This window comes from Anser anser, assembly GCF_964211835.1.
Source record: "Anser anser genome assembly, chromosome: 1".
In the NCBI taxonomy this organism is placed as follows: Eukaryota; Metazoa; Chordata; class Aves; order Anseriformes; family Anatidae; genus Anser; species Anser anser.
The window spans coordinates 8,473-32,513 of record NC_139720.1 but is presented as its reverse complement, the minus strand read 5'-3'; the positions used below and the strand labels follow the sequence as shown (position 1 = coordinate 32,513).

Genomic DNA, 24,041 nt, shown 5'->3' with positions numbered 1-24,041 from the left:
GGGCAAGGGCAGCAATGGTGGGGGTAGGCCTGTGCTGTCTTTGCTCCCTGGGCCAGGTGTGCTGGGGCTGGTCTGCGTGGACGGAGTGATTGGCGAGGGTGACCTGGGCTGTGGCTGCTGCGGAGGAGCAGGTGAGGGAGGGCCTGGGCGTCCGTGGCAGAGGGGAGGGAAGGGTGTTGGGGCGGCTGGGTCCTGCGGGATCCGTGGCTGGGGTAGTAGGCAGTGGATCAGAAAGCACGGATTTGACTCTGGGGCGGGGCGTCAGCTGGGTCAGGTGGCTGGGAGCGTCTTGCCCCACAGCATGCCGGGAGTTGTGGTCTTCGAGCTCCGGGCTTTTGATTGGCCACATTGGTTTCCAGAGCATGCTGCGAACTGTAGTTTCACGTTGCTGCTCAGCACGGGGCCATTTAGGATGGGCAGTTACTTCCTCCGTGCCCGTGGAGCGGGGTGCTTTTTCTTGCCGTTCTTGTGTGGTGTTCCACGCGGCTCCCGCCGCTTCCCTTAACGAGCAGACGGCCTGGGAAGCCGTGCCTGCCGTTCTGTTTCCGCCCATGCATGGAGCAGGGTGGCGCGGCGGCGCCTGGTGTCACCTGGTGGCCGAACAGCGAGCGGTGCTGTAGGCGAAGAGGCGCTGCGGTGACGCGTCGCTCTCTGCTCCCACCTGCTGGCGAAAGGGAGGTACTGCAGACGGAGGAGATACGCATGCGCTGTAGCAACTGCCAGGCCTCGTGCCCCGCAGCATGCCGGGAGTTGAGGTCTTTGGGCTCCGAGCTTCCTGTCGGCCACTTTGGCTTCTGCGGTATGCTGGGAAATATAGTTCCACGTTGCCACTCGGCTTCCAAGCCGGGAGCAACACGGAGCCAGGTAGGAAAAGCAGTTGTTTCCTCCCCACCAGTGGACCGGGGTACCTCTTTTTGCTGTTTCCGTGTGGTTTTCTGCGTGGATCCCACTGCTTCTGTTAACAAGAAAACATTATGAGAAGCCGTGCCTGGTTCCACGCATGCACGGAGTCGGCTGGTGAAAAAGCAGTACCTCCAGCGGGGGGCCGGCGTGCATGCGCAGTAGTTGTGCTTCGCCCTATGCTGCCACCTGCTGCTGGAAACGTGATACTGCTGGCGGAGCGGCTGGGGCAGGGAAAGCCTCGGGTGGGGGGTGGGGGTCGGGCTGCAGGTGAGGAAGCCAGGGGCTGGCTCCAGGGCATCCACAGAGTCAGGTGACCTGAGGATCTTGCCCCACAGCATGCTGGGAGTCGTGGTCTTTGGGTTTCGAGCTTCCTGTCGGCCATGTTGGTTTCCGTGGCATGCCGGGAAATGTAGTTTTTCACATTGCCGCTCAGCTTCGTAGTGGGTAAGGGCACGTTGCTCAGGGCAGTTACTTCCTCCCTGAGACGACATGGGGCACATGTTTCTGCTGTTTTCACGTGTGGTTTTCCACGTGGTTTGCACTGCTTCCATTATTGAGAAAACAGTTTGGGAAGCTGTGTCAGCTGTTCTGACGATGAGGGTGGTAGCATCCTCTGCCCCCACCTGCTGGCGAAAAAATTCAGTAACGCAGGCAGAGCCATGTAGGACTTAGAGGTAAGAAGCCTTCAATGTACGGGGGCCCCTAAACTCATGTGCTGAGCATGTGAGACAAATGTCTGTGGCATGAAGATCAAGGACTACTGCTCAGAAGTAAGCAGCTTTCCCTTTGTTTCCCCGTCCTCTCAGGAGCCCTCTTTATGATGCTTGTACACACTTCAGGCTCACAACGCTCATTTTCTCCTCAACTTAGTATTCCTAGTCCCTGCCTACCCCCCCCCCCACACACACACTTTCCAAGGACCTAGGTGCTCTGCTCAGGTCCCTCCTGAGGTCTTACAGATCTTTTAAATCTGCGCAGCATCCTTTCCAGCTTGTACTGTGCCACTATTTTTTCCTTTCTCCTTTTGAGAATGTCTGTACCCTTTTCAGATCTTGATTGGGTTGACTTTTTCGGACCTATCTGCATAGCCTTTTGTTTTTTAGATAGTCTACTAAGGTATGTTACTTCTCCTGTGAGTTATTTTACTACATTGAATTGCTTTTTTGGTGGTTTGTAATCTGTTACACTCCTAGATTATTTCTACCTATGTAAAGAAAGGTTTCAACTAATTACAGTCAAAAAAAAGTTTTAGTTACCTACTTGGTCATATTGTTGTCTCAATAATCAGAATTGAAGCAAAAGCACAGAAATTGTTGCTTCTAGTAACACTCCACACACCATTGAGCTAAGCCAAATAAAAAAAATGCAGCTGCTGCTCCTCCTGCACTCTTTATCCCTTCCTGTGCTTTGCCCCTCCTCTTTCCCAGGTGATTGGGGCAGGGTGCCGGGTGGGGCCTAATGCTGTGAGCCGCAGGTGTCCTATTAGAGAGCTCATTCTGCCTGAGCTGCTCTTTGGGGGTAAGTGCTTTGTTTTTCCTTCAGTCAGTTGCAGTTTTTTGTGGTTTTTTTTGTTTTGTTTTGTTTTGTTTTGTTTTTCTTTTTTTTAGGTGGGTCAGAGTCTATGGGCTGGTGTGTTTCCAAGTTGAAAGAGATAAGTATGTCTATTTAAGGTACCATCTAGTAGGATCATCTAAAGTAGATTAATCTATATAGTAGTAGGTGCCTTTATTGCATGCAGCTCTTCTTCAGGTGAGTAATTGTTATAGTAATTCTTATAGTGTAAGTAATTCTTTTCCCATGTTTTGTTCATGATGTTTGTAGTGTGCCTTTTTATGTGTGTGTTTGGCCTGGAGCTGTCCTGCCTGGCAATTAGTAATGGTAGCTAACATGGTGGTCCAACAGTGCAATAACACATTGTCCTGACTCTTTTGGGAAAGACATCTGGTCTGTCTCTGGGCGAATACTCAAGCTCTGGGTGAGTACTTAAGGGCAGCTGGCACAGAGTCTTTTTTTCTTTTTTTCCAGCAGTAGGTAAACCTTAGGAGGAACCGGTCAAAGGAAACAGCACTTCCTGGAACTGTCAAGTTCTTGTTCGGCAACTTGGTGACTGGTTTGATCTGCCTTTTCAGATGTAAAGGCAAGCGGACTGCTGTTTTGAAATGATAAAATTAAAAACATGAAGTTTGTCAAATGTGGCGGTGCCTGTTTGCAGTCTGTTTATTGCTTTTGCTAGTGGTAGGTAACACTTATGAGGAATCAGTCGAATGAAAGAGCACCTTCTGGAACTGTGAAGCTCTGCGTTGGCAACTCGTTGACTGGCTTGACCTACTGTCCATTTCCAGAGGGAAGCGGAAGGGAAGCTTCGAAGGGAAGCTGTTTTGAAATTAAAAAAGAAAAAAAATAATGGCGCTGCTCTATGGCACCTGGAGGACCACCGCTCTGCGTGACAGTTAAAAGAATGTGATTTGGAGATGGAGAGCAGCAGAGGTAAAACAGCTGGGAAGAGAGGTATAAGTATTGCAGAGGTATTGCAGTAGGTAGGTAGGCTGTGGTTATGAGGTGCCTCAGGGTGTGCTTTGTCTTGGTTCTGCAGTTCCCTCGTGCAGCCTTGGAGAGGTGAATTCCCCATGTTGTGGAGTGGTGCAAAAAGGTGAGAGGGTTGTCAGCCCGGTCAGTTTCCTTCACCAAAGCTAAGGTAAGTCTTTCAGGAGAAACAGGCTGATTGCCTGTGCTGCACTCTGCACGCTGTTGACCTAAGCCAGACCAAAAACAGGGCTGCTGTTCCTCCTGCTCTCTTTATCTCTTCTCATGCACGGCCCCTCCCATTTTCCACATGATTAGGGCAGGCATTCTGCCTGGGCTGCTCTTTGGGGTGGGGGCTTTGTTTTTCCTTCAGTCAGTTGCAGGGTTCTTTAGGTGGGTCAGAGCCTATGGACTGATGCGTTTCAAATCGAGACCGGTAAGCCCATCTTTTTGAGGTAACTAGTAGGGTCTGTTAGAGCAAAACTGCCAGGTGCCCCCCCCACCTTGCAGGTGGCTGCCAAATGCCTCCCCCTCCCCCCCCCCCCCCCCCCCCGGCCTTGCAGGTGGCCGCGTTTGAGCTTGGATCTACTTTCCAGGTACAGAGGCAAGTGGACTGCTCTTTTGAAATGATAAAATTAAATATAGGGTCACTTGTGGTGTTGAAGGGTGGGTGGTAATGCTGGCAGCTGAATGTTTATCTTTTGACCGTGTTTTCCTTTGTTCAAGCTGAAATGCAGTGCGCAATACAGGACATTGCGACCCGAGCTACCTAAGGCAAGGTGAGCAATGAACAGAGGTAGCAGTTATTTTTGGGGTGTGGTTGTCACCGCAGTTAAGTTATTACAAAAAGTAGAATAAAAATCCATTTTGCCTTTTAGAGGTGCTTTAGGTGGCTTGAGAGCAGATGGAAACATCTGCCTCGGGGGTTAGGTGAGTGGGTGAAGTAAAAGAGCGGTTGAGAGTAACTGTCCTAGGGGTGCTGTGGCTTTTGCTGCTGTGGTTGCTTTCTCTTCTGCTTATCAGGTGCCACAGGCAAGGTGGGCTGTGATAGTCTTTAGAATAGGAGCAAAGCAGGTCACTTTCTTAGTAACAGAAGAAGAAATAATACAATATTGTTTAATATGTTACATTTGCGATGTACTGTTCCGAGGCTGTACTTGGAAGATACAAAATATATGTGCAAGGGTAACATGAGAATGCACCAATTCATGATGAGGAGTAAGGAGGATTAAAAGAATGCTCAATTTGCCAGACATCTAGATAACTGGGGCTTCTTGGACTCTGGGAACTGGATCAAACCAACCTTGCAGTTTGGACTGAGACCAAGGGCTTAGAGAGCATGTGTGAGAAGGAAAGGTTAAAAAGTTCAACTCTGATGAAGACATCTTACTTCATCCCGACGACCCCCCAGACGACCACCAGAGATTAGTATGCAAGCGCAGAAGGACTGATAAGATAATTAGCATACGAAGCGAGGCTAGGCGGAGCTAGGAAATGAATATGCATAGATGAGTTGTGAAACCTAATGCATATGTAATATCTTAGGAGATAAAAGAGAACTAAGAGAACAAATCAGATGAAGTTAGATTTGGGCAGGCGTGCCCCTAACTTCCGGCGCCTAATAAAGCACCTTTATATAATCACTTTGCGGATTATGTGTTTTCATGAACGCTAACATTTTGGCGACCCAGGTGGGGCCTCGTGGGCACTGCTGAGGCGGCTCGCGAACTGATCACGCTCCAGCCGGCACCGAGGAGTTTCTCGGGGAGCCATCGGCCGCGACCGACCCCCGCTGCTCACAACGTACCTCTGAAAGGGTAAGAAAAAGGTGCTTTCTGGTAATCGGTACCGATCTGGTCTGGGAGCTTGCCGGTTAGACGCAGCGAAAGCCACGCACGGTTGGGCTAGGGAATTCCCGTGGTAAGCCTAGGTGCCGTCCGTCAGACGGTCGCGAAAGCGCTGCAGGTTTGGCATCAGTGGTCTGGTTTTGCTGCAGGCTCAGCATCTGGTTCGGTTCGGTAAAAGCTATAGCTGATAATGGAAAAACTTAAAAGTACTCTGTGCGGTAATGCTTCGGTACCGCGATCCTCCCCTTTGGGCTGTTTACTAGCACACTGGAAGGAGGGGTGTTTTGGGCAGGAGTTACGAAAGGGTAAACTGGTTGATTACTGTAATGTTTGGTGGCCACAGTATGAACTAGAAGATCAAGAAAGTTGTCCAGAAAACGGAACCTTACAGTACAATACTATCTTACAATTAATGTTATTTTGTGAGCGAGAAGTGCAAGGGGCCTCTCTGTGTGATTGCGTGATTGTGTTGTGAGTGAGACGCAGCATCGCTGCGAAGCGAGTGCGGAGTTCCGATCCGCGGTTCCGTATTCTCTGCGAGGGGAGCGGCCGGAGACGAACAAAGCGCATGACAGACCGAAAAGAAGTGCTGTTTTATCCAAATGTTGATTGGTGGTGCCCAATATATGGGCCCGGCGGTGCATCTTGTAATCCTATTTCGTTCTTAAATGTTTTGAGTGTGACAAGGAGGAAGGTGGGAGCATTATCTAAGTAACAGGTTAAAAGTTTCGGTATATTTGCGGTGGTGTTTGGTCAGTTTCCCAAGTATCGGGGGAGGGGGGCTGACTGATTATCAAAGCGGTAGAATGTAGAGTCACTTCTTTGGTGGTTCGGGCTTGAGCCCTGGGAATTTGGTAAGAAGGGGGAGAGCGAATTTATTTAGGCCTCAATACCTTTTAAACCCCCCATCTTGATGGATACACAGGAGTGATTCCTTGTTTTGTGTAGGCTTACTAACAAAGTGCGTGAGAAAAATTAGCATTTGGCTTGAAATTCGGCCTTGTTGAAATGTAAATTTTGTGGAAAAGGTGGTATTGTTTGTCTAGAAGACGGAAGGCTGAGTGCTTCAGGTGTTTTTCCAAAGTCCTGTGGATTTATGATCCAGATTTATGATATGGAACGGGGCTCATTAATAATCTGAAATAGTGAAGTTTGTATGTGGAGTCTAATCCCAGAGAATTGGGACATTTGAGAAGATTAGGAAAACATAGTAAAAACCTTCCAAAAAAAGGTTTGCGTGGAAATTGAAACAAGGGACAGTAATTAATATAAATAAATAAAAGGGAATGGGAAATCAAGGAAATGGGTAATATCCAAAACAAAGACGTTTTAAAGAAAGCCTCCCTGGGTTGGCACATTGCAAGGATATTGTCAGAACGGGGAGTGGGGGGGGCGCGGAAAGCAAGAGGATTTCCGCTAAGTATTGCAATCAATTGTGGCCACTATATAAACTAAATGGCCACTTTATGGATCAATCGACTATAACAGTGTCTTGCAATTAATGTTGTTTTTGAGGAGAGAAGGAAAATAGGATGAAATGTTGTATACTGATACTTTGTTTCAGCATCTTGGAGGGAAATGTATGGAATTAAGCTGGCCCCTGACTGAGCCTTTGGTGTTGGCATTAGAAAAGTACAGGCTGGAGGAAGATAAAGGAAGTGTTAAAAGGGTTGTTGAAGTTGTTAAAGGTTTTGTGGCATGTAGTATTTAACAGAGCTTTTTGAAGTTGAACGAGCAGGGGAAGAGGATGTAGGAATGTTAATAGTTCCGCCTCAACCCGAGGCTGAGATCTCAAAATCACGGTGTGAGCCCTCTGGGGCGGAGGGACCATGATGGGTCCGAGAGAGTTGTCATGGAAACAGAAAAGCAGCTAACTCTTAAAACAACCTGAGTTCATATGTGAGCTCAGATTGCCAATGGGACCGCTCAGGGAACTTTCAACCATTGCATTCCCCTGACCGACCCCCCCCACACTGAGACCCTTACCACCCCGGAAATTATGTAAATACCAAAATCTGGTTAAATTGGGAATTGAGAATCTGTTCCAACAAGGTCCAAAAGAAAACCCTATGGAATTTTTGAATTTTTGGACCAACTTTGAAATGCAATGAAAAAAAAAAAAGGACAGAAAATTTGGACCTGGCTTCAGAAAACAAACAGAGGCAATTGGCTAGCCTCTTTCTAGGGCAATCGGCCCCTGATATCAGAAAGAATTTGTCTTAGGCTGCAGGATAAACTTACAACAGTCAGAAATGACGGGGACCTGGGGCATCTACCCTAGCAGGTCCACTAGTTGAAATAAAGCTAGGAAACGAAGCGAGAGGCTTGAATTTTTTTGTTGTTGTTGGTTACAGGAGCTTCTTTCTCTGTGTTAATTCGTCTGTAAACGTAATAGGAGCAACATATTCAGTGTTAAATAGTTTAAAAGGACGATTAGGAACTAAGACAACTACAATAATTGGAGCCACAGGGAAGGAGGAGGAACGGCCATTCTTACAACCCCTTGATTTGTGTTTTGGGGGTAAGGAACTAAACCATGATTTTTTGTATGTACCAGAATGCCCGATTCCACTCTTGGGACGAGATCTATTAGCTAAATTAGATGCAACAATAACCTCTGAGGATGGAGAATTAATAATGAAGGTACCTGAGTCCAAAGTAGGACAAATCCTAATGATCAAAGATAAACCCTTTGTTAATATTCCAAGAGAAGTAGAAAATGCAGTTATACCAACAGTATGGGAAACAGATGTACCAGGGAAGTCGAAACTGGCACAACTGGTAAAGGTGGAATTAAAGGAAAGAGCCAAACCTGTTTGAATCAAACAGTATCCACTTAAGATAGAAGCTAGGCAGGGGACAGTGAAAATTATTGACAAATTTCTCAAATATCAGATTTTGGAAGAATGTAAATGGGAATACAATACTCCAATTTTTCCAGTAAAGAAGCGGAATGGCGAATATAGATTGGTACAAGATCTTAGAGCAATAAATGAAATAACAAAGGACATTCACCCAGTAGTGGCTAATCCTTACACATTATTAACATCTGTGAGAGAGATATATAAATGGTTTACTGTGATAGATTTAAAGGATGCCTTCTCTTGCATACCTCTTGATAAAGATAGTAGAAAATTATTTGTCTTCGAATGGGAAAACATATTGAAGTTTTTGTACCACATATGGTAACAACTGTTTTAGAACAAAAGGGAGGGCCACTGGTTATCACCCAGACGAATGATGAAATATCAGGCAATACTAACTGAACAAGATGACGTAACCTTGAAAACAACTAACCTGTTAAATTCAGCAGTATTTCTAGGAACTGTTCCAGAAGAAGGACTGTTGGAACACAATTGTGTGGAAATAAGTGAACATACCCATGCCAGCCGCGAGGATTTGAAGGATGTACCCTTTGAAAGGTATGACTGGGAACTTTTTACTGATGGTAGTAGTTTTGTGGAGAATGGAACGTGATATGCAGGGTATGTAGTAACAACCCTGAAGACAGTAATCGAAGCAAAACCTTTACCACCTGAAACATCAGCACAGCGAGTGGAACTGATAGCCCTACCTCGAGCACTGGAACTGAGTAAAGGAAAGATGGTAAATATTTGGACAGATTCAAAGTATGCTTTTGGAGTAGTCCATGTTCATGGAGCATTATGGAAAGAAAGAGGGCTGTTGTCCTCGCAAGGAGCCAATATAAGCTATCAAGAGGAGGTGTTAAATTTGATAAATGCGGTACAAAATCCAAAACAAGTGGCTATTATGCACTGTAAAGCTCATCAAGGAGGAACCTTGAAAATATCAGAAGGGAATCGGCTGGCAGATCGAGCAGCTCGACAAATTGCTCGGGAGGTGTGGAATGTAATGGCTTTGGTAGTACTCAAGGTAGGCACCACTTGTTTTAATCTTCCCGAGGAACCAAGATATTCGCCAGAGGATGAGAAATTAGCAAATCTCCTAAAGGCCCGAAAGAACTCTGATGGACGGTATGTAACCGCTATGGGCCAGGTAGTAATACCTCCCTTGGTGATGCGAGAAATACTTCAGACAAGACATAATGAGTGTCACTGGGGTGCAGAGGCAATGGTAACATTTTTAAACGTAGCATTGTCTCTACACATATGTTAACAATGGCAAAATCAGTAATGTCAGTGTGAGATTTGTCTGAAAAATAATCCAGTAGCAAGAAAACATGCTGAGGTGGGAAGAGTTAGAGTAGGAATAGAACCAGGAGATTACTGGCAAGTTGATTTTGTAGAGTTACCTAGGACTGGGAGATATAGGTATTTGTTAGTAGGGGTTGACACCTTTTCCGGATGGCCAGAAACCCTTCCCTGTCGCACCAATCAAGCTACAGAGACAGTAAAATGGTTATATAATGGAAAACCATTCCGAGGTTTGGGGTTTCCGTTAGGAATATCCTCGGATAGGGGACCCCGCTTTGTTGCATCTGTGGTTAAAGACGTAAGCCGGCTATTAGGAATTTCTTGGAATTTACATACTGCATGGAGACTCCAATCTAGTGGACAGGTAGAAAGGATGAACCAAACTCTAAAGGGACAGATCAGTAAAATCTGCCAGGAAGCCAAAATACAATGGCCACAAGCTTTGCCTATAGCTTTACTGAGAATAAGGATAAAGGCAAGGAGTGGAATGTCAGTAAGCCCATACGAGATAATGTATGGAAAGCCTTATGAATCCCCAGAACCAAATCCTAATATGCATATAACAGGGAGCCAGGACGTTTATAATTATATATTGTCTCTTGGTAAAACTTTAGCTCAACTTCAAAGTGTTCTGGTGTGGAACCGACCGTTGTCACTGGAAAATCCTGTCCACGATATTCAGCCAGGTGACTGAGTGTACATTAAAAACTGGAATGAAGAACCCCTGAGAGAATGGTGGGCCGGACCTTATCAAGTATTATTGACTACTTTTACAGCTGTAAAGGTAGAAGGGGTGGATGCTTGGATTCATTATACTCGGGTGAAAAAGGTTCCCGAATTTTGGTCAGTGCGAGCAATCGGAGATACAAAACTACAGATGAGGCGCGTATAACCATACAATGTTGGGGTTCTTAACAACAGTAACGATAACAGTAATTGTTTTGTGTAAATACCTTGTAATTGAGTTCCTAGAAATACCAGAAAAATATAAGAAAGAGGAAATATTCAGAGGAGAAAATGTTACTTTGGAATGTGGAATGCATAACGATAAACCAATAACAATTAGCTCTCTAAAGGTGGTCTGGGAAAAAATAAGTGACTCCGGTCAGAGCCAGGAAATATACGTAGACACAACCAGGGACAATACAGGATTGAAGGCTGGATGGAAGGGGAAGGCGTACGTAAGTAAAACCATAGAATTGGGCCAACAACTGAGAGGAGCTACCACCTGAACCCTGTTTAGTGTTACTAAAGTCAACAAAGGAAACTACCGGTGCATGGTAACACATGAAAATAGCACAGATTACGGGATAAGAGAAATATTGGTATATCCAAAATTGGATAAAGGAATATTGGTAGCCCACCGAAAAGGATCTAGAAGAAAAAGAGAGGGCCAGGTACCATGGACACAAGTGGTACAGATCCCACACAGGCAACCATCAGAGAATTTACTGGTAGGATTGGTTAAAGATGTTGCCATAATTAAAGGAACTGATAGAATTACTGCTTGTATGCCCATTCCAAAAGCAACGGGGGACCCGCTTGAGTGGGGTATAATAACCTCCCCACTGCCCCAAGTAAAAGGAAATGAAACAATTCAATGTAAAGAAGTGAAAGTTTTAGAGAGGATAAATGTTACACAATACTATAGGAAACTGAGCCCCCCAACATCAAGGTCTGAATGTGAAAAGAAGAAGAACTACCAATTCATAACGATAGGCAGATTTAAGAATGTGGGACAGTGTTATTACGACGAACTACGTGTAGTAGAAGGAGTTAGAGAAAAGATTGTTTGGGAATGTCAAGAGAAAAATGAGCCAAAAGGAATGAAAGGGTGGGATAGTTCTTGGACAGTAAGTTTATTGCAGAAATTCCAGTATGGAGGGAATACATCATGGTGTATTAAATGGCAGGGAAAGCAGAATGGAACTGATCAGTTTTATACAGTAAGCTGGGTTGATAGTAGTGGTAGACAAGAGTCAACAAAGGTAGCTTGGTGGACTTGTGAGAAGAAATATACTTGCGACAGTAATAATGAAGATATCGAGCACTTACTTCCGGTATTGATAGCTCTTAGGGCAGGATGTGTTTGCCGAGGAATTAAGTACAATTCGGAAAGAAATAGCCAGGCTAGTCAAGTCGCAGTGGATTGTAGCTATAGTACCATACAAAGTCCAGGACAATTTGTATGGGCAGCCAGTAATGGAACTTGGACTACACACCTGCCGATAGATGGGGAACTAAAAGAAATAACTCTAGGACTCCCTCCCCCCACTGCGTCCAATATGGAAAAAGTCTCCTTTTAAGGGAAAGTTGGAAACCCTACAAATTAGTAGAGCAAAAAGAAGTTTAGAAGAAGGGGCAGATGAAGATATATGGCATGAACCCTCGGATGGAGTAAAATTCAATTGGGCATTAGAATCTCTATTTGCAAAGGTAGTTACTTATGGAAATAGGGAAATGATTTATAAACTTACAAGACAAGTGAGTAGGCGCAAGAGAGCCCCAAAAGAAGGCTTTAGAGACCTTAATATCCAACTACAATCTACAACTAAAATGGTGCTACAAAAATCTATTGGCATTAGATACACTGTTATTAAAGGAACATGGAGTATGCGGATTTCTAAAAGATCATATTGATCATTGCTGCATCCACATTTCAAATGTGACTATTGATGTAGAACAAGTCATAGAACAACTGGCTTGAGTAGAACAAGAAGCAGAACAGGAAGAGAAAGATATGACAACAAGCTGGTTGGATAAAATTTTTAGCTGATGGAATATTAGTAATTGGGTTAAGTCCTTACTGGAGACAATAATTATATTGGTGATTGTAGGGATACTAATTTAGTTAACATTTATAATGCTGAAAAGTCTGGTTCTAAGGAAGACAACCTGGAACTGGACAGCGATGCAAACCATTGCTCGGCAAATGGAACCACATCCTCAATATCCTCCACCGGCATCTAACAACTTTGGATTTCAGAGAAAGAATCTGAGGAACCCAGGAGGCGAAATGCAATGAAAACCGAATAGACAAGATCGGTTTCAGATCAAGTGAAACCAACCAGAAGAGCGAACATAACATAAAGCAGAAGTGGTGGACTTATGAAATGTTGTGACAATCCTAATCTTTGCAATTTTCTTGATTCCTAATGAAGTAATTTTCCTTGATTATATTATTGGTGAGCACTGAGTGTAAAACATTTTAGTTAGTTAGTGAAAGCATTTGCCCTCCTCGAAAGGAGTGAAATGCTTTCAAAGGGGGGAAATGTTAGTAATAGAAGAAGAAATAATACAATATTGTTTAATATGTTACATTTGCGATGTACTGTTCCGAGGCTGTACTTGGAAGATACAAAATATATGTGCAAGGGTAACATGAGAATGCACCAATTCATGATGAGGAGTAAGGAGGATTAAAAGAATGCTCAATTTGCCAGACATCTAGATAACTGGGGCTTCTTGGACTCTGGGAACTGGATCAAACCAACCTTGCAGTTTGGACTGAGACCAAGGGCTCAGAGAGCATGCGTGAGAAGGAAAGGTTAAAAAGTTCAACTCTGATGAAGACATCTTACTTCATCCCGACGACCACCCAGACGACCACCAGAGATTAGTACGCAAGCGCAGAAGGACTGATAAGATAATTAGCATACGAAGCGAGGCTAGGCGGAGCTAGGAAATGAATATGCATAGATGAGTTGTGAACCCTAATGCATATGTAATATCTTAGGAGATAAAAGAGAACTAAGAAAACAAATCAGACGAAGTTAGATTTGGGCAGGCGTGCCCCTAACTTCCGGTGCCTAATAAAGCACCTTCCCATAATCACTTTGTGGATTATGTGTTTTCATGAACGCTAACAACTTGAATGCTGTTTGGTTCCTGAGAAAGGTGTTGTAGAGGAAAAAGGTTGTCTGGCGTGGCAGTTCCTGATGGCAGTCTTCCTCGGTAGGTGAAGAGGTGCCTGAAGCCCCATCCCGTGTAGCCTGAAATGCTGTGTCTGTGTTTGGGTTGGGGTTGCACCGTGGTGAGTGTAGGGATGGGTTTTAAGTCGGTGCAGCAGAGGGCCAGGATCCAGTGTCCTGTCATGTGTTTTTACCCATCAGCATTGCCTTCTGGTTTTCAGATAGCCTACTCAAGTATGTGATTTATGCTGCGAGTGATGTTATTACATAGAATTGATCTTTTTTTCTGGTGTGTAATCTGTTATGCTCCTAGATTTTTCTTCCTGTATAAAACAACGGTTTGAGCTACTTGCAGTTGAAAAAAAGTTCAGTTACTTGCTTGGTCATATTGTCCTTTCAATATTCAAAGCTGAGGCAAAAGCACAGGGATTGTTGCTTCTAGAAACACCCTAGTTCTCTTGTCTGCACTCTGCATGCTGTTGAGCTAGGCCAGAAAAAACAAACAAACAAAAAAAAAACATAGCTGCTGCTCCTCCTGCTCTCTTTCTACTTTCTTGTGCTTTGCCCCTCCCCTTTCCCAGGTGATTGGGCTTGGGTGCTTGGCGGGGCCAAATGGTATATGAGCCCCAGGTATGCCATTAGGGAGCTCATTCTGCCTGGGCTGCTCTTTAGGGTAAGTGCTTTGTTTTTCCTTCAGTCAGTTGCAGGGTTCTTTGGGCAGGTTGGAGTCAATGGATTTCTAGATTTTAAGTGCTTGGAAATCACTTACTAGAGGGATATTTAGCAGAGGTTGCTGGCTCACTTGTTTTTGGGTTGGTGAGGTACACTTCTGGTTTTGGGTTGTATTTTAATCTATAGATGTATCAAACCACTTGTGTAACTCTCCAGAGGACTGAAAAGAGCTTGAGTACTGACTTCAAGAGGCTTGACCACGTAGGCGCAGTATTACCAAGAGACTGAGCAGGGTCGTATCAGGGTTACCTTTTTCATCTGTAAAGGGTAAGTCTGTGATTACCCCTGCCGGGGCTGCTGTGTGTGCATGGCTTTTTGGCATTTGTGGAGCTCATTTTTTTTTTTTTGTGTGTGTGTATGTTCTTACTTTTTTTTTTTTTGAAGGCCAAATAGTGTATGTGCTGAGCGTGGTTGGCAGGAGGAGATGGGGAGTTGTCTGGCAGGGGAGCTGTTCAGGACTGGTAGGTTTGGTTTCTAGGAGCGTGCGGCATCCTTCCTGTGCGATGCCACTGGTTGTTGGGCAGGAACGTTCCAGCTTGTGTGTCTTAAACAATGTAGCTTGTGCAGTGTGTGTTGTGTGGCCCGGGCAGAGTTTGCTGCGGTGCTGTGAGCGAAGAATCTCAGTTTGAGCTGGTGAGCAGCTGAAGTAAAGGAGCTGGGAAGAGAGAGGTATTGCAGCAGGTATGCTGTGGCTGTGAGGTGCCTCAGGGTGTGCTTTTCTCTTGTCTCTGCAGGTGCTTCGTGCAGTCTTGGTTAGGGAACTCCCCGTGTCACAGAGCAGTGAGGGAAGGTGAGAGTTTTATCAGCCTGGTCATCCCTTATCTGAAGCGAAGGGAAGACATTTGGGTGTTTCCCTCTGAGGGTCTGAAGTGAGACTGTTTGGAATAGAGGAGCAGTGTGGCAGGTGGTTGCTTGCAAGCACAGTGGTCATTTTGTCCTTCTGTGTTCCCAGGTGGCATGGGTGATGGTGGCCGTTCCTTTCGAGCTTGGATCTAACTTCCAGCTACAGAGGCAAGTGGACTGCTGTTTTGAAATGAAAACATTAAATATGGGATCACCTATGTTGTTGAGGGATGGGTGCTAATGCTGTCAGCTGAATGTGTATCTTCTGACTGTGTTTTCGTTTGTTCAGGCTGAAACGCAGTGTGCAGTCCAGGACGTCACGACCCGAGCTACCTCTGGAGTGACTCTGGTGAGTGATGAACAGAGGTAGCTGTTATTTTTGGGGTGTGGTTGTCGCTGCATTTACTCTACTACATCAAATAGAGTAAAATTCCAGTTTCTCTTTTAGAGGTGCTCTAGGCGGCTTCAGAGAACGGGTGGAAGCATCTGCCATGTGGGGTAGGTAAGCAGCTGAGGTAAAGGAGGGGATGAGAGTAACTGTCCTAAGGGTGCTGTGGCTTTTATTGCTGTGGTTGCTTTCTCTTCTGTTTATCAGGTGCCACAGGCAAGGTGGGCTGTGATAGTCTTTAGAATAGGAGCAAAGCAGGTCACTTGAATGCTGTTTGGTTCCTGAGACAGGTGTTGGTAGAGGAGAAAAACTTTCAGTATTCAAAGCTTTCAATGTTCAAGGCTGAAGCAAAAGCATGGGGATTGTTGCTTCTAGAAACACCCCAGTTCTCTTGTCTGCCCTCTGCATGCTGTTGAGCTAAGCCACATAAATAAATAAACCACAGCTGCTGCCTCTCCTCTTTCTACTTTCTTGTGTTTTGCCCCTCCCCTTTCCCAGGTGATTGGCTTTGGGTTCCAGGCAGGGCCTAGTGGTAATTGAGTCACAGGCATCCCATTAGAGAGTTCATTCTGCCTGGGCTGCACTTTGGGGTAAGTGCTTTGTTTTTCCTTCAGTCAGTTGCAGGTTTCTTTAGGTGGTTAAGAGTCTATGGACTGATGCGTTTCCAAGTAGAGACTGGTATGCCCATCTTTGTGAGGTAACAACTAGTAGGATCTGTTAGAGTAAACCAATCTAGTAATAGGTGCCTGTATTGCATGCAGCTCTTCTTCAGGTGAGTAATTGTTATAGCGTGTTTACGGATAGGATGGCAGTGTTACTTTGTGTTTGCTTTGTGGTTCTGGGTCCCTTATGATTTCTGCAGAATTAAGGCAAATAATATCAAAGTTATAACCTTAGTGGCAAATTGATGGAGCAGGGTTTAGGAGATAAGTAGCATCGAAGCTCCCTGTGTAAGCATGTATCTGAAAAGAGCAGCAGTAGGTGTGTAAGGTGTAGTCTTTTTCAGGGTTAGGGACAGTTTGTTATATTTTCGGAGGTTTTGCCTGCGGTTTGGGTGGCTGTAGAGTCTTTAGACCTTGCAGCCTTCTAGATTTTAAGTGCTTGGAATTCACGTAATAGAGGTGTGCTTAGGAGGTGTTGCTGGCTATCTTGTTTTTGGGACTTGTTTTTGGGAAATGGTGGGTTACGGTTCCTTTTTTTGGAGTTATCTTTTAATCTCTAGGTATATTAATCCATTTGCATAACTTTTCAGAGGCTTCACAAGGAGCTTCAGTACGCATCAGAAGGGGCTTGACCGCATAAGTGCAGTATTACGGAGAGACTGAGCAGGGTCACCTTTCTCATCTGTAAAGGATAAGTCTGTGATTACCCCTGTTGGGGCTGCTGTGCATTCATGGCCTTTTGGCATTTGTGGACCTGAGAGTGTTTTTTTTTTTTTCTGGCTCTCATCTCTGTGTTTGAGTCGTCTGCAAGGAGCTGTACTGTTTGCGTGTCCATCACGGATATGACCTCCTCTTTTTGTTTCTTGTAGCCCAGGGCATGGGCACGAACACTTGAATGAGGCATGAGGGTGAGTAGACAGCAATGTGGGCCCTGAGTTGGTCAGTGGATTGTGTTAGTCTGCTTTGCCTGTTGGGCAGGCTTTGGAAGCACCTTGCGACAGCAGAGTACATCTTCTGCCACATTCCTGAGGCGCGTCAGGCGTCAGCGGTTCCAGTTCCTGAAATGCTGGAGATGCTCGCAGCGCAAGAGGAGCTGGGAGCGTGATGCATCTCCTTGGGATGTTCGGTGAGCGAAGCGTTGGTACTGGGTTGGGAAATGTGGGTCTGGGGCTTCTTGGCTGTTGGGGTAGGGGAGGAAAGAAGAGGAGTGGGTATAGACTCTTTTGTGGATTGTCATTTTTGTTTGTTCTTTCTCCTTGGTCTAAGCTGTGTGACCTTGGCTCAGCACAGTACATGGAAGCGCTAAGCCTGGATCGGGAAGGTAAGTGGAGAAAAGTTGGAAAAAGGGCATTGTTTTTGATTTGGTAGTCTATTGGTCCCACCTCTGGGTGACTCCTCTTTTCTGGGGATGAAGAAGATACTGGGAACATCCTAGTTGGCCTCTGTGGTCCACCTTGAGGATGGATTGTGACCACTGAGAATTAAGTCCAGGGGCAAATAAACAGTGTGTTTGGGGGTGGTTGGCAGGGGAAGGCGGGCAGTTGTCTCGAGTTTGTCAATCTGACTTCAGTAGCAGAGCAGGTCAGTGGACTACCGTTTTGTTTTTGAGGAGGGTGTTTCACTGGAAGAAGTTTGGCTGATGTGCCAGTGCCTGATGGCACTTTATTTCTGCAGGTGAAGAGGAGCCTCGTGCCGGAAGCAATGTCCTGGCTAGCCTTCGTGTTCCTTGATGAGGATGGAACCTGCCTCCCATCATTCCCAAGCTAAGTTGTGGGGCAAGTGCTATGTTTGCTTTTGGGTTTTGAATGCACACATAGGGCGAGGGTCTGTGCTTTTAAGTCATTGCTGTGGATGGGGCCTTTTAGGATTGTTCACGGTCAGACAGAGTGTGTGGGGGGGGTGGGATTCTGTCAGGTACGGCTTGAGAACGTGCCAGGCAGGGCAGTTCCAGCTTGGTGTCTGTGTTCTGTGTTGTCTGTGCTGTGCTGTTGCTCCTGGTGCTTGGCAGCCCCTGGGGAAGCCGTCCTGAGGGTGTTGAACACTTGACCTCACTGGAATAATGCTGATGCTCAATCAGAAGCTGAGCATTTCTTGTCTTGCAGTGGGAGCCTAAAGAGATCATTTCTTCTGTGCATGTATTTTTTTTGTATCAAATGTTTCTTGATGTGATCATCATAAGTTACGTGCTCCTCAGGTCTTGATATCCTCATTGCCTTCTTCCACTGGACGGATTAGATGCGCAACTTGATAGCCACAGCAAAGGTCCTAAATGCTTGTTTCATCATCGTAGGGCTGATCTGAGCACTTCTTGACTGGCAGTCGCAGCTTAAAGTGCAGATCTGTTTCAGGTCTTGTGCATCATATTCGGTTTCAGATGGCATCTGTTTCCATCCTCACTCTTGCAGAAGTCATCTGGGTCGCATCAGGAGCTCTTGCTTGGGAATTCATTTCCTAAGAGATTTCTTCTGGGGTTTACACTCCCCATCATTCTGGTCTCTTGTCTTAAAGGCAGGCTTTTTATGCCTCCATCATCCCAGTTCTGGCAGTTGCTTCCAGTCGCAGGTCGTGACATTTGAGTCTCTCCTTGGGTCTGCTGCTGCAGAGCACCTGTTCCGACTTGCTGTCGCTGTAGGGCTTCCCTCTGGGAGTCATTCTTTTTTTTTTGCGCCTTGTGTTCTGTGTTTTGTTCGTAATGTTTGTAGCGTGCCTGTGTGTGCGTGTTTGGCCTGGAGCTGTCCTGCCTGGCAGTTAGTGATGGTAGCTACCGTGGCGGTCCATCGGTGTACTAATACATTGTCCAGACTGTTTTGGCAAAGACATCCGGTCTGCCTCTGGGCACGTACTGAAGGGCAGCTGGCACAGAGTCATCTCTGTGGTGTTTGGCAAATGTGGAGGGGGAGACCTGAGCTGCTTGCGAGCAGCTGTTTGCATAGTGCTTGAGTGGTGCTAGAGGAGAGGTCTGTCACTGAATCCTGAAAGCTCGCAGATGTGGAGTGTTTTTTTTTTTCTCCAGTCCTAGATAAACCTTAGGAGGAACCGGTCACAGGAAAGAGCTCCTTCTGGAGCTGTCAAGCTGTCGTTCGGCAGCTCGGTGACTGGCTTGGTCTACTTCTGAGGTGCCGAGGCAAGTTGTCTGCTGTTTTGAAACGATAACATTGGAAATGGGGTCCCTTGTGTTGTTGAGGGATGGGTGCTAATGCTGGCAGCTGAATGATTATCTTCTGACTTTTCATTTGTTAAAGCTGAAACACAGCGTACAACCTGGGACGTCGCACCCAGAGCTGCCTCTGGCGAGGTGAGCGATGAACAGATGTAGCAGGTAAAGTTGGTTTCCGGTTTTCACTGTCACTCTAAGTGTCCCCTCTTTTCTGTTTTAGAGGTGTTGTAGCTGGCTTAGGAGGGTAGATGGAAGCATCTGCCTCGGGGTAGGTAAGCGGGTAGAGGTAAGGCAGTAGATGAGAGTAACTGTCCTAGCTGTGCTGTGGCCTTGGATGCTGCCTTGGCCTATGCTTTTCTTCCTCTTTCACAGGTGTCTCGCACAGGCTCAAAGGAGCAAACTGCATTCTGAAGAGCTGCGTAAGTAGGGGGGTTGGTTATGAGCTGGGTTGGAGCGGAATGGCCCAGTAGCGCGAGGTGACTATGAAAGGTCTCCGTCTTGCTTTGCAGGTGCCACGGCAGGCTCTCCGCAGAAGTGGCTGAGGACTTGAGATGAGGCCGGAGAGTGACAAGGAGCAGCATGTTCAGGGATGGTTTCCAAGCGCTGCGGTTGCTTTCTCTTCTGTTTATCAGGTGCCACAGGCAAGGTGGGCTGTAACGTCAGTCTTTAGAATTGGAGCAAAGCAGGTCACTTGAATGCCGCAGGGCATCTGAGAAGGGTGTTTTAACAGGGAAAGTTTGTCTGGCGTGGCGGTGTCTGATGGCAGTGTGTTTCCACAGGTGAAGAGGTGCCTGGAGCCCCATCTCATCTAGCCTGCGCGTGCCTTGAGGATAAAGCCTGCTTTCCAGCAGTCCCGAAAGCTAAGTTTGACCTGAAATGCCCTGTCTGTGTCTTGGGTGGGGTTGTACCTTGGTGTGTGTGTGTGTGTGTGTGTGTGTGATATGTGCGTGGGGACGGCTTTTAAATCAGTGCAGCAGAGGAACAGGATCCAGTAACAACTGGGTAAAGAGACCGTGGGTTTATCCTTTGCAGCCTAGCGTGTGCCAGGCAGGGCAGTTCTAGCATGTGTTCCATGGTGTATGTTTGTTTCTGTGTACTATAGTATACATTTATCAGGTCTTGTTCCCATAGTTCTTGGCTTCTGCTGTGCTTGCTGAGCACCACATCATGGGTCTTAAATGTATTGTCTTGTTGGCATGGGACTAGTAATGAAGTGTTTCTTGTCTTTCATTGGGACTTCAAAAGGCTGATCTCTCTCAAGAGCTTGACGTTGTCTACATTTCTTGATGGTAGCCATCATGGCCCTCGGTCTTGGGCTTGTGTGTGTTCATGTTCATGTACGGTTTGGGAGCCTGGCTCCATGTGGTTTGGGGTCCCGGTTCTGTGGTTTTGGACTAATGTTTCTGGTTTGGGGGGTGGGGGAGGTGGCTCCCTGCGTGGCGCAGGCCTGTTGCGGCCCGCCCCGCTGCCGCGTGGTGCCGGCCCAGCCGAGTTGGAGCATGTGAGCAGCTGAAGAAAAAGAGCTAGTGAAAGAGAGGTATTGCAGCAGGTAGGCTGTGCCTGTGAGGTGCCTGAGGATCTGCCTTTTCTTTTTTTTCGTTTGTGGGTGCTTCCTGCAGCCTTGGAGAGGGTGAATCCCCGCATCGTGGAGTGCTGAGGAAAAACAAGAGGGTCGTCAGCCCAGTCAGTGTTCCTAAGCAAGGTCCCATTAAGGCAAGCCTTTGAAGTGCTTCCCCTCTGTTTTAGCAGGTGCTGTGGCAGGCCTTCCTCAGAATCCGCTGAGGGTCTGAGGTGAGGCTGGGTGGGATAGAGGAGCAGTGTGGTGGGTGGTTACTTGAGAACACAACGATCATTTTATCCCTTTGTTTTCCCAGGTGGTGTGGGTGATACTGGCGGTACTGTTGGAGCTTGGACTCAGAGAAGAACAGGTGAGCACAACCGTATGTTGCTTCAGTGGTAGTCAGCATTGCGGAGGAGGTGGGCATCATAGCCGGTGTGCTAGTGAATGCCGGTACGCTGTTTTTGCAGACGATGATAAGCCCAGCAATGGACTAAGATGTCTCTCAGTGCCTGTGCATTTCTTGAGGTGGAAGGAATTTACCATCCAGCAATCTGAGAGCTAAGTTGAGGGGCACCTGGTATTTGCATATGTGGTGTGGCTGATGGGAGCTGGGAGCCAGAGCAGCATGGAGCCAGCTGGCTGAATATACTTGGTGCCACTGTGAGGGTGGTTCAGGCTGGGTCACCTTCAGGCTGCTTGAGGCTGGGTTTCCAGGCTAATAGAAGGAGTAGGGGGTATTTTGTAGCGTGAGTGTCTGTGCCAGGCAGGACAGTTCCCATCTGTCTTGTAGCGCTGCTTCTGCAGCGTATGTTCTGTCATGCACTCCTTGGGTCTTGATATCCTCCTTGCTTTTTGCACTGGACTGTCTAGACAGGCAACTTGGTAGCCGTGCCAAAGGTCCTAAATGTTTGTTTCGTCATCATGGGTCTGATCCGAGCACTTCTTGTCTTGCAGTTGCAGCTTAAAGTGCAGATGTGTTTCAGGTCTTGTGCATCATATTCGGTTTCTGATCGCGTCTGTTTCCATCCTCACTCTTGCAAAAGTCATCTGGGTCGCATCAGGAGCACTTGCTTGGGAATTCATTTCCTAAGAGATTTCTTCTGGGGTTTACACTCCCCATCATTCTGGTCTCTTGTCTTAAAGGCAGGCTTTTTATGCCTCCATCATCCCAGTTCTGGCAGTTGCTTCCAGTCGCAGGTCGTGACATTTGAGTCTCTCCTTGGGTCTGCTGCTGCAGAGCACCTGTTCTGACTTGCTGTCGCTGTAGGGCTTCCCTCTGGGAGTCATTCTTTTTTTTTTGCGCATTGTGTTCTGTGTTTTGTTCGTAATGTTTGTAGCGTGCCTGTGTGTGCGTGTTTGGCCTGGAGCTGTCCTGCCTGGCAGTTAGTGATGGTAGCTACCGTGGCGGTCCATCGGTGTACTAATACATTGTCCGGACTGTTTTGGCAAATACATCCGGTCTGCCTCTGGGCACGTACTGAAGGGCAGCTGGCACAGTCATCTCTGTGGTGTTTGGCAAATGTGGAGGGGGAGACCTGAGCTGCTTGCGAGCAGCTGTTTGCATAGTGCTTGAGTGGTGCTAGAGGAGAGGTCTGTCACTGAATCTTGAAAGCTTGCACATGTGTGGTTTTGATTTTTTTTATTTGTATTTCTTTCCCCTCCCCAGTAGAGGTGTAAACCTTAGGAGGAACTGGTCACAGGAAAGAGCTCCTTTTGGAACTGTGAAGGACTCGGTAGGCAACCCAGTGACTGGCTTGATCTACTTTCCAGGTACTGAGGCAAGGGGGCTGCTGTTTTGAAATGATAAAATTAGCCATGGGGTCCCTTGTATTGTTGAGGGATGGGTGCTAATGCTGGCATCTGAATGATTATCTTCTGACTGTTTTCATTTGTTAAAGCTGAAACACAGTGTACAACCTGGGACGTCACGACCAGAGCTGCTTTTGGCAAGGTGAGCGATGAACAGACGTTAGCAGTTATTTTAGGGGTGCGGTTGTCACTGCAGTTACTTAACTACACAAAATACAGTTAAAGTCCTGTTTATATTCCAGAGGTGTTGTAGCTGGCTTAAGAGAGCAGATGGAAGCATCTGTCTCGAGGGCAGGTGAGGGGGCAGAGTAAGGGAGCAGGTGAGAGTACCTGTCCTAGCTGTGCTGCGGCTTTGGATGCTGCCGTGGCCTATGCTTTTCTTTTTCTTTCGCAGGTGCCTTGCACAGACTCAGAGGGGCCAAGCTGCACTCGGAAGAGCAGCACGAGAAGGGCAGGCTGGTCGTGAGTGGGGTTGGCGCAGAATGGCCAAGTTGCGCAAGGTGACTGCGAAGGGTATCCATCTTGCTTTGCACGTGTCATGGCAGGCTCTACACAGAAGTGGCTGAGGATTTGAGAAGAGGTTACAGAGCATCAAGGAGCGGCACGTGCAGTGACGGTTTCCAAACGGTATGGTTACTTTGTCTTCTGTTCATCAGGTGCCACAGGCAAGGTGGGCTGTAACATCAGTCTTTAGAATCGAAGCAAAGCAGGTCACTTGAATGCTGCAGGGCATCTGAGAAGGGTGTTTTAACAGAAAAAGCTTGTCTGGCATGGCAGTGCCTGATGGCAGTGTGTTTCCACAGGTGAAGAGGTGCCTGAAGCCCCATCCTGTCTAGCCTGCACACACCTCGCTGAGAATGAAAGCCACTTTCCAGTAATTCAGAAAGCCAAGTTACGTCTCGGCCTCGAGCATCTGGGGCCTGTGCCTGTGCTTTTGGGCCTGTCTGTAGCATTTGGCACCTGCATTAATACTTTCTTGGCATATGTTTAGGCTTTTGTGGCCTGTGTCTTGGGGGGGGGTGTGGAGCTGCTTGTACACCTTTGGGTACTGTGTCTGGGGGTGGGGTCAGGGCCTGCATCTGGGGGGGTTGGAAGCTGCTCCTACAATGTAGGGATCTGTATCTGTGGGGGTTGGGAGCTGCTTGTACACAGTATGGGCTTGCGTTTGGGGGCAGGTGTTGGGAGCTGCTTGTACAATGTAGGGATCTGCATCTCGGGGGTGCTTGGGAGCTGCTTGTCCAACTTTGGGACTTGCATTTCGGGGGTGCTTGGGAGCTGCTTGTCCACCTTTGGGACTTGCATCTCGGGGGTGCTTGGGAGCTGCTTGTCCACCTTTGGGACTTGCATCTGGAGGGGGTGCTTGGGAGCTGCTTGTCCACCTTTGGGACTTGCATCTGGAGGGGGTTGGGAGCTGCTTGTACATGCTAGGGCCTTCCCTCTATGGGGCTTTGGGGCCTGCCTCTGGGGGTTGGGTGTTGGGAGCTGCTTGCACACCCTTGGGGCCTTCCTCTGCGGGGGCTTGGTGCCTGT

The 24,041-nt window shown here is 47.0% G+C and overlaps 1 long non-coding RNA gene across 26 annotated transcripts; it reads left to right on the top strand.

Annotated features, from left to right (window-relative positions):
- Positions 1-147: 147 nt before the first annotated feature.
- Positions 148-23,510, top strand: LOC310903765. 26 transcript variants are annotated; one of them, XR_014587786.1, is made up of 27 exons: positions 1,459-1,577; positions 2,331-2,421; positions 2,511-2,652; positions 2,929-3,040; positions 3,246-3,390; positions 3,497-3,598; positions 4,153-4,205; positions 5,118-5,243; positions 14,218-14,358; positions 14,826-14,881; positions 15,044-15,102; positions 15,224-15,283; positions 15,383-17,110; positions 17,251-17,305; positions 17,659-17,759; positions 18,998-19,108; positions 19,227-19,279; positions 19,362-19,409; positions 19,514-19,560; positions 19,651-19,787; positions 19,921-20,932; positions 21,016-21,069; positions 21,144-21,264; positions 22,369-22,472; positions 22,601-22,653; positions 22,906-23,138; positions 23,315-23,510. It is a non-coding gene; the product is annotated as an uncharacterized lncRNA (long non-coding RNA). The 26 variants fall into 26 exon arrangements; XR_014587780.1 differs by lacking the exon at positions 2,511-2,652 and having other exon boundaries at positions 2,932-3,040; positions 3,137-3,390; XR_014587781.1 differs by lacking the exon at positions 2,511-2,652 and having other exon boundaries at positions 2,932-3,040; positions 3,116-3,390.
- The last annotated feature ends 531 nt before the right edge of the window (positions 23,511-24,041 follow it).